Genomic DNA, 9,452 nt, shown 5'->3' with positions numbered 1-9,452 from the left:
AAGGTCTAAGTATGAGGCCGGATAAGTCGTGTGCGGAAAATTATGCTCAAGAGTCCGGAGTAAAATCTGCTCTCCCAAGGGATGTCGCGGTTATATAAACCTTCTTGCTCCTCCTCTCCATTGGTTTATTAACATTTCCTGACGAACAGGAAATTTTTCATTGACACCCTTTAGGTCCCGGAGGCGTCTCTTTTAATTTTACAATTGTCGTGACTGGTCAGGGCTTTGTTTAGGCCCTTATGTTTCCCCGGGTAGGGACGCGGCAGCGGGTGTCCTCTCACCGGTGCCTTAGTGCGCCGGTGGGAGGGCATCACTGCCTGCGGACGGGTTTCCCCCCCCTCCTGGGGGAACTCCCAGAAGTCGGGCTCCCGGAGCGTTGGCCGAATCTCTTTTCCCTTTGGGAGGGAGAGGGAGTCTCGTTCCGGAAGCGGGGGGTGGCGGCTCGAGCGGGATACTCGAGCCGTGACCCCGCCTCCCAAACTTTTTGGGAGGGCGCGGCGTGGGGGTTGTGCCCCCCTGCGCCGCAACCGGGCTGGACCGCACGATGCTTTCGCGGGGGAGAGTATCTTCCTCTCGGAGAGGATGCTCTCCCGGGATAGGTAGGGCCAGGTGATGGCGGGAAGTGATGCAAATGCTAGTTCCCCGCCATCACTGTAAGCGCCAGCGTAGGCACCCGCTGTGGTTTTAGTGAGGTAGGTCTTGGGCCCCCTGATCGATCCATTCGTGAAACGGTCAAGGGGAACAAGGAGTCCCACATAACCCTCATCCTCTACCCGGGGGAGGAGGGTACCCACAGCGCCAAAAAAAAAAAAAAAAAAAAAAAGGCCCTTATGTTTCGACCAATGGAGAATTTGTTGCTATCAAGTGTAGTTAATATGTTTATTACCCTCTCGATCTTATCTTATGCAGATATCGCGTTTTTAATATTTTTACTTTCCCTTTCTATGGGGAGCGTTGCAAGGATCGACGAATCAAAAGTTTAGTGCAGGCGTCTGCGAATCGGAGCTCGCTTTCGCAAAAACGGGGATGTCTCGAGATTTCGATATCGGCGGCGGAATTTGTTGTTAGTTTTTCCTATATCGTGATATTTGGCGATTGTTAGTGCCGCTTTTATCGGCGGGTTCTCGCTTTATTGCCCTCACGTGCTGCTTAGAGCTTGTTTGCTGAGAGGCGATGCGTGTGGCATCTTTTTAATCTTTATATTTTTCGCCGCTTTCTCGCGAGCATACCCGCAGGTGTGCTATCTTATTTTGCACACTTTCGTTTTCATTATTTGTTTTCCCCTAATCTTACTAGGGAAGGATTTGCTTTCGGCGCGTTCTCGCCGTCGTTGTGTTTTCCCGATTTACAATGTTTGTCGGTTTCTCGCGAGAGTTTCCGCTGCGGTGCCGCTTCGCTCGGCACGTTTAATTTTATCAATTCGTTGTTCTAGTTTTCCCCTCAAAGGTGGGCTCGCTTTCGGCCCGCTCTCGCCGTCTTTGTGTTTTGCCGATATGTGATTTTAACTTATTATTCGCGAGGGTGTCGGCAAGAATCCGCTTTTGGCATCTTTTCGCCCAGTCGTTTTTTATTTACCGATTTTGTAATATTTATCGGTCGCTCACGATATCTGCAGTTGTCCGTTTCGCTGAGCACGTTTTCGTTTTATTATATACGTACCGCTTAAATTATTATTCTCTTTTCTTCCTTTTTTTATTTACCTAACAACAAACTTCGCCTTGGTCGTGGGAAAGAAAAGAATCGTGGAGTCCGCCGGACGTAACATAATCAATATCTATATTTTATTTTGACGTTAAAGAACAATTGTAAAAAAATCCAACATCAACATAAAAATATCGATATTGATCAATTTCATTTTATATTGTAATTTTTTGTATACAAATTTTGGTGGTAATTTCCACGTTGAACATAAATATTAAAATTTATGATAAAAATAAAAAGATATGAATATCTTCGCGAATATATCACTCTCGTGCGAGCGAAAAAGATCTTTCAGAGACAAAAGATAAATGCGATTATAATTTTGATAAAAATTAGACACTTTTTTTTAAAGAGCAGTCATGAATTTATTCAAAAAAATATTACATTCGCAAAGAAGAAACGATATTTAATCTAAATTTGTCAACAAAATGTCTAAAAGTCTTATGTTTAAATTATGTCTAAATTGAGTAAAGATAAATTTATATCTTTTCAAGTTTTCTTTTCTAAAATATGTAGTTCATATTTGAGATTCTCACAGAATAGAAAGATTGAAAGATGACTACATTTTCTTGAACATGGAAAAAAATATTAGCTATCATAGCTAAATTTTATAAAGCTATAATTTAATGAGAAATTTTCTGTTAAATTATAGTTAAAAATATTAGTTACTATAGTTAACATGGTAATTAAATTTGTTGTAATATAGGGACATCTAAAACTTAGCTATAGTAGCTAACATTTTTTTCCGTGTTCAAGAAAATATTGTTTTTCAGTCTTTGTATTCTGTTAGAATCTCAAATAGTAAATTAAAAAACAAACTAAAAAAAAAATGTAAAAAAATATAAGAAAAATATAAGAAAATTTAAGAAAAAAATTAAATATTTTTTAACGAAGTTACTAACCGGCTAAAATATATAGATTAATAATAGACCGCTTCTTTGCTTTTTCTACCTCTCTCTATCGCTCTCAGCATGCTATCTCGCTCGTACGCATGCCGTCTCGCTCGCACGCATGCCGTCTCGCTCGCACGCACGGCCGTTTCCCCACGCACCCGACCACGAGAGTGGGGCAGCCGGCCGGGTATATAAGGGCGACCGACCAGCAGATAGACACTAGATCCTATCCTGCAGTCCTGCCTACCGCACGCTCCAGCATAAGACCGAGTTGAGGTGACTCAACTCCGCCGAGTCATCGGCTTCCTGACCACCTGTCGGACCAAGGTGTTTCTTGGTCCCGTCGAGTCATCGGCTTCCTGATCTCCTGTAGGACCAAGGTGTTTCTTGGTCCCGCCGAGTCATCGGCTTCCTGACCTCCTGTAGGACCAAGGTGTCTCTTGGTCCCGCCGAGTCATCGGCTTCCTGACCTCCTGTAGGACCAAGGTGTTCCTTGGTCCCGCCGAGTCATCGGCTTCCTGACGATACCGTTAGGGCAGAGGGGTTCCTCAGCCCTCCGGACGATCCGGCCCGCGACCGAGGTGGACGCGTTCCCCGCCTCGTCTGCGCCGGGCTCCACGAGCCACCATTGTAAATACGCGTGTCGCGACCGTTCTCTCACACACACGCACATCCACACAGACACGCATACACACGCTGTGAATAACACATTACACACCTAGGCTTTGCATGTATTTTTCTAAATCAATAAAAGTTAGTTCTTACGCAAAAGCGGGTTAATAAGTTTGAGTCTCCCCTTCTCTCGAACCCTGACACCGACGAGCCGATCCGTGCGCTCGGGAAAGGTGACCGCGTTACATGGCGCCCGAACAGGGACCTGCCCAGTAGAGACTCAAACTTTCGAACCCTCCCTGAATGTTATCCTGGATCTATCGCTTAAACAAAGACCAGCTCGCGACGCTTCTGGATCTCCACGGGCTTGATAGCACCGGGAGTGTCGACGCGCTACGCAAACGCCTACGCCAATTTGTGATCGACCACCCCGACCGATTCATAGACGACGAGATGCCGAAACAAGAGGACGAGACGACTGCTGGACCAGCAACCAACCCAGAACCAGAACGACCAGACCGCGAGCCAGGACGACCCGAACCCGCAGCTATCCTAAACCAAATAAGAAAGTGGGGGCTGCATTTTGACGGGAAAGATCCATTCGCGTTTATGGAACGCCTTGACGAACTAAAACGAGCCTACGGGTACGCCGACAATTTTCTCCTGCTCGGGCTTCCCGAGTTGCTCCGAGGAGACCCATTGCTGTGGTATCGGAATAACCGAGACAGCTGGACCACGTGGGCGGACTTTTGCAAGGGATTCTACCTACAGTACCTTCCCCCGGGACACCGGAGCCAAATGAAGCGGGAGGTGCAGAACCGTCGACAACAGCCAGGCGAGCCATTTAGTAAATACGCCACGGCATTGTTGACCCTAATGCGGGCCGGGGATTACACCCCGCTGGAACAGACCGAACAGTTGTATGAAAACATGGATCCGGATTACCAGATCTACGTTCGCCCCACCGAGGCCACCAGCATAGCCGAACTTACTACCAAAGCCACTGAATATGAACGAATTGTTCAGCGGCGTAAAAACCGGCAAGGCGGGGATAAACACACACCAGAACTCGCAGTCGCCGCCGCCATTTACGACCGAGAAACCTGCTGCTGGCGGTGCAAACAACGAGGACACACGCGCCTGGACTGCAAGAGACCACCCAAGAAGTTCTGCTCCAGGTGTGGAAAGGACGGGGTGTTCACACGCGATTGCCACCCACCGGCGGGAAACTCGCCGCGGGCCGGGGAAATTACGGCCGCTACCCGTCCCGCAGCTACCGAATAAAGTTCGCACCAAGGCCGTATCTCAAAGTGCGGGCAACGGGTCGCCACCTGTGGGCTCTCCTGGACTCGGGCTCCGAGATCTCTTTCGTCAACCCAACCGTGGCCAATCTAGCCGAAAAACGGGGTCACCCCAGACGCCCAATGGACCGGCAGATAAGCCTGGCCAATGGAACACCAGTGCTCATCACGCACACAGTCATGCTGCCGCTCACTGTGGCCAGACGAACCGTACAACACTGCTTCCCGGTCATGCCCAATCTCGACGTACCTATCCTAATTGGAGTCGATTTATGGGCCCAACTGCCCATTACTCTAACCCCACCGCCGGCCGCCTACCCACGGAACAACCCCACTGCGGAGAAGATCTCAGAAGGCATCACCCTGCAAACACCCGACGAGGATCAAAGGTTACGACAATTTTTGGAAGAGGAGCTCGCCGCCTTCGAAATCGTCCAAGAGCCGACCGATAGAGTATCGCACCGAATACAACTAAAAGTCGACGTACCGATCAAGCAGCGTTACCGCCCAAGAAACCCGGCAATGCAAGACGTCATCAATACGGAAGTCGCTAAAATGGAACGAGAAGGCGTCATTGAGTCCTCGCAGAGCGCGTGGAGTTCCCCCGTGGTAGTCGTACGAAAAAAAGACGGGACCCATCGCTTCTGTATCGACTTCCGGAAAGTGAATGCCGTCAGTGAAAAAGACGCGTATCCGCTGCCACACATAACGGCCACTGGACAAGCTCAGAGGCGCCCGGTACCTGTCGACATTAGATTTAAAGAACGGATACTGGCAAGTGCCTCTGGCTCCGGAGAGCCGCCCCGTTACAGCGTTCACCGTCCCGGGAAGAGGGCTGATGCAATTCAAAACCATGCCGTTCGGACTACACTCAGCCCCGGCCACATTCCAACGACTGTTAGACTCCGTACTGGGACCCGAACTCGAACCAAACGTATTGGTCTACCTGGATGACATCGTGATCGCCAGCCCGTCGTTCGAAGACCACCTACGACATCTCGCCGAAGTATTCCGACGCCTGCGTGAGGCGCGGCTCAGACTTAATGTGGACAAATGCCATTTTTGTCTGGACAGCCTACGATACCTGGGGCACATTATCGACCGGCAGGGGATCCGGACCGATCCATCGAAAGTCAGTGCCGTTACAAACTGGCCGACCCCGACCAACCTGAAACAAGTGCGGCAATTCCTCGGCATGGCATCTTGGTATCGGAGATTCGTGGCAAACTTCTCCGCCCTCGCCGCACCCCTGACCCGCCTCACCGGTAAAAACGCCCGGTGGACTTGGACGACAGCGGAGGAAAACGCTTTCGGACGACTAAAGGAGGCGCTAACTACGGCCCCAGTACTAGCCTGCCCAAACTTCACCCTGCCCTTCACGCTACAAACGGACGCCAGCACGCAGGGCCTGGGAGCCGTACTCACGCAGCAGCAAGAAGAAGGGGAGAGGGTTATTGCCTACGCCAGCCGGACGCTGAACCCCGCCGAGAAAAACTATAGCGCCACCGAGCTGGAATGCCTAGCCGTGGTATGGGGGATACGCCGTATGCGAGATTATCTGGAAGGATATCGGTTCACTGTAGTCACCGACCACCAATCTCTGCGGTGGTTACAAACCCTGGAATCTCCAACCGGCCGACTAGGGAGATGGCTGTTCGAACTACAGCAATTCGACTTCGAGATTCAATATCGGCGGGGCGCGCTGAACAAAGTAGCCGACGCTCTCTCTCGCCAACCGGAGGCCTGCGCCGCACGGAAGACCACGAAGTGCCCCTGGTACTATCGCATCATCACTACGCTGAGAACTCGCCCCGACGAGCTACCGGATTACCAAATGCGTAACGGAACCCTGCACCAACATATCCTCCACGACCTCGACTTCCGAGAAATTCCAGCCGCGGACCAATGGAAGCGATGCGTCCCCACGCCGCAACACACCGCCCTCCTCGAGCGAATGCACGATGACCCCGCGGCCGGCCACCTCGGCACGGCCAAGACAATGGCCCGGATCGCGCAGTTGTACTACTGGCCGGGAATGTTCCGCGACATCGCCCGCTACGTTCGATCCTGCGACACCTGTCTAGCCTATAAGGCGTCGCAACAAAAGCCCGCCGGGAACCTGCATACGGCACCCGTCGCTGCCCCCTGGCAACAAGTGTCGGTCGACTTAATCGGTCCATTGCCTCGCTCGAACAGCGGCCACACTTGGGTCCTGACTATGCAGGATCGCTTCACGAAGTGGCTCGAAGCCGCCCCATTGCGAAAGGCGACAGCCGCCAATGTCGTCAGGGTTTTATCCGACCGGATAATTTACCGGCACGGCTGCCCTCTATGGCTGATCTCGGACAACGGAACGCAACTCAAATCACAGGACCTGCACAAACTACTGACCACGTTTGGCATCCAGCACCGTAACTCACCGCCCTACGCACCGCAATGCAACCCGGTCGAGCGAACCAACCGGACCCTGAAGACAATGATCGCCCAATATGTCGGAAAGCATCAGAAGTCATGGGATGAGCGCCTTACCGCGCTCCAATTTGCATACAACACCGCCTGGCACGATGCCACGGGACACACACCCGCTTACCTTAATCACGGGAGAGAGCTCACCCGACCACACCCGGAGGACCGACGAACCTCCGCCGAATCGCGACCACCGGACGCGGTGAATCGCCAATTGCGAGAGGCTTATGAACTGGTACGAATCCACCTGGCGCGCGCCTTCCAGCGGCAAGAACGCCACTATAACCTACGCCGGCGAAACTGGAGGCCACATATTGGCGAGAAAGTGTGGAAGAAGAACCACACCCTATCCGATAAAGCGAAGGCTTACAATGCGAAACTCGCGCCGAAATACGTCGGACCCCTGGAAGTCCGCAAAATTGTATCGCCGGTTATAGTCGACTTGCGTGACGCCCGAGGGCGCTGGCATCGACACGTGCACGTGCAGGACCTCAAGCCGCACACGGGCACGTAAACATGTTACGCCGCATTCCAGACATTCCAGCGCCCCCTATAAATTCGAGCACGCCGTTGGGGGTAACAACAGTACGCTATCAGTCCAGCTAGCGAAACGATGGCATCGCCCAACGCGAGAAAAGAGCTCCACGATCTCTTCGGAGACTTTCCGTGGTCCGACGAGAGCGACCCGGGACTCGATCCACCCCCGCCCGCGACCACTGACAAGGCGCAGCCACCCGCCACGATCAAGGACGCCCGGGCGACCGCGACTTCTCCGGCACCGGTCACCGACCGGCCCCGACCATCCGAGCCGGTCAAGAAATCGGTGCCCCGGGTCGGCATCACGATCCTGCGATCGGACGCGACCAACCGACGGAAGATCCGTTTTCTAACGGACCCGCCGCCGCCGCCGACTGGTCGACATCGTCCGAACCCGGCGAAACCGCCGACGAGACCACCAGCATCAGCCAAGATACCGGTGAGACCACCAACGCAGGCCCCGGCACCTCCTACGGCGAAATTACCGGCGAGACCCTCGCTGGGGGCACCCGCCAGAACCGCGCCGCCCAAGCCAACGAGCCGAGAGGGTGCCACAGCGGACAAGGCCATCTCGCAATGCGCAGCCGCCCGGACGATGCCTAACCCCCGAAAGATACGGGTGTTATCAGTCCGGACGCCCACCGGCCCAGCACCACCACTCCGCGCCGTCGGGGTGCGTCCTCCGCCGCAGATCCCAGTCGAGGTCGCCCCCGGCACAATCCTCTTGGTGCCCCACCACGCCGTGCACACCACCCGCCGCCACCGAGCCTGGAGCACCAACGGAAAGTGGCTGTTGCGGTTCAACGCAGACGGAAGCCTCCGGTCCAGCCGCCTCCGACCCACCACCACGGATCCGCCGTCCCAGGTTCCCGGATAAACAAAGGGGGTGATGTAACGAAGTTACTAACCGGCTAGAATATATAGATTAATAATAGACCGCTTCTTTGCTTTTTCTACCTCTCTCTATCGCTCTCAGCATGCCGTCTCGCTAGCACACATGCTATCTCGCTCGCACGCATGCCGTCTCGCTCGCACACATGCTATCTCGCTCGTACGCATGCCGTCTCGCTCGCACGCATGCCGTCTCGCTCGCACGCACGGCCGTTTCCCCACGCACCCGACCACGAGAGTGGGGCAGCCGGCCGGGTATATAAGGGCGACCGACCAGCAGATAGACACTAGATCCTATCCTGCAGTCCTGCCTACCGCACGCTCCAGCATAAGACCGAGTTGAGGTGACTCAACTCCGCCGAGTCATCGGCTTCCTGACCACCTGTCGGACCAAGGTGTTTCTTGGTCCCGTCGAGTCATCGGCTTCCTGACCTCCTGTAGGACCAAGGTGTTTCTTGGTCCCGCCGAGTCATCGGCTTCCTGACCTCCTGTAGGACCAAGGTGTCTCTTGGTCCCGCCGAGTCATCGGCTTCCTGACCTCCTGTAGGACCAAGGTGTTCCTTGGTCCCGCCGAGTCATCGGCTTCCTGACGATACCATTAGGGCAGAGGGGTTCCTCAGCCCTCCGGACGATCCGGCCCGCGACCGAGGTGGACGCATTCCCCGCCTCGTCTGCGCCGGGCTCCACGAGCCACCATTGTAAATACGCGTGTCGCGACCGTTCTCTCACACACACGCACATCCACACAGACACGCATACACACGCTGTGAATAACACATTACACACCTAGGCTTTGCATGTATTTTTCTAAATCAATAAAAGTTAGTTGTTACGCAAAAGCGGGTTAATAAGTTTGAGTCTCCCCTTCTCTCGAACCCTGACACCGACGAGCCGATCCGTGCGCTCGGGAAAGGTGACCGCGTTACAATTTTTATAATAAATGGAAACGCGTATGAACTATAAATCATTTTAAATAAATAAAAAAACATAATTAAATATATATTTATATATATTTTATATATATAAATATATATTAAATTATATTTTTTTT

This window comes from Prenolepis imparis, unplaced genomic scaffold, assembly GCF_030444845.1.
Source record: "Prenolepis imparis isolate NDT839.2.m4 unplaced genomic scaffold, iyPreImpa1.0 SCAF_12, whole genome shotgun sequence".
Lineage (NCBI taxonomy): Eukaryota > Metazoa > Arthropoda > Insecta > Hymenoptera > Formicidae > Prenolepis > Prenolepis imparis.
This window is presented reverse-complemented; position numbering follows the sequence as displayed.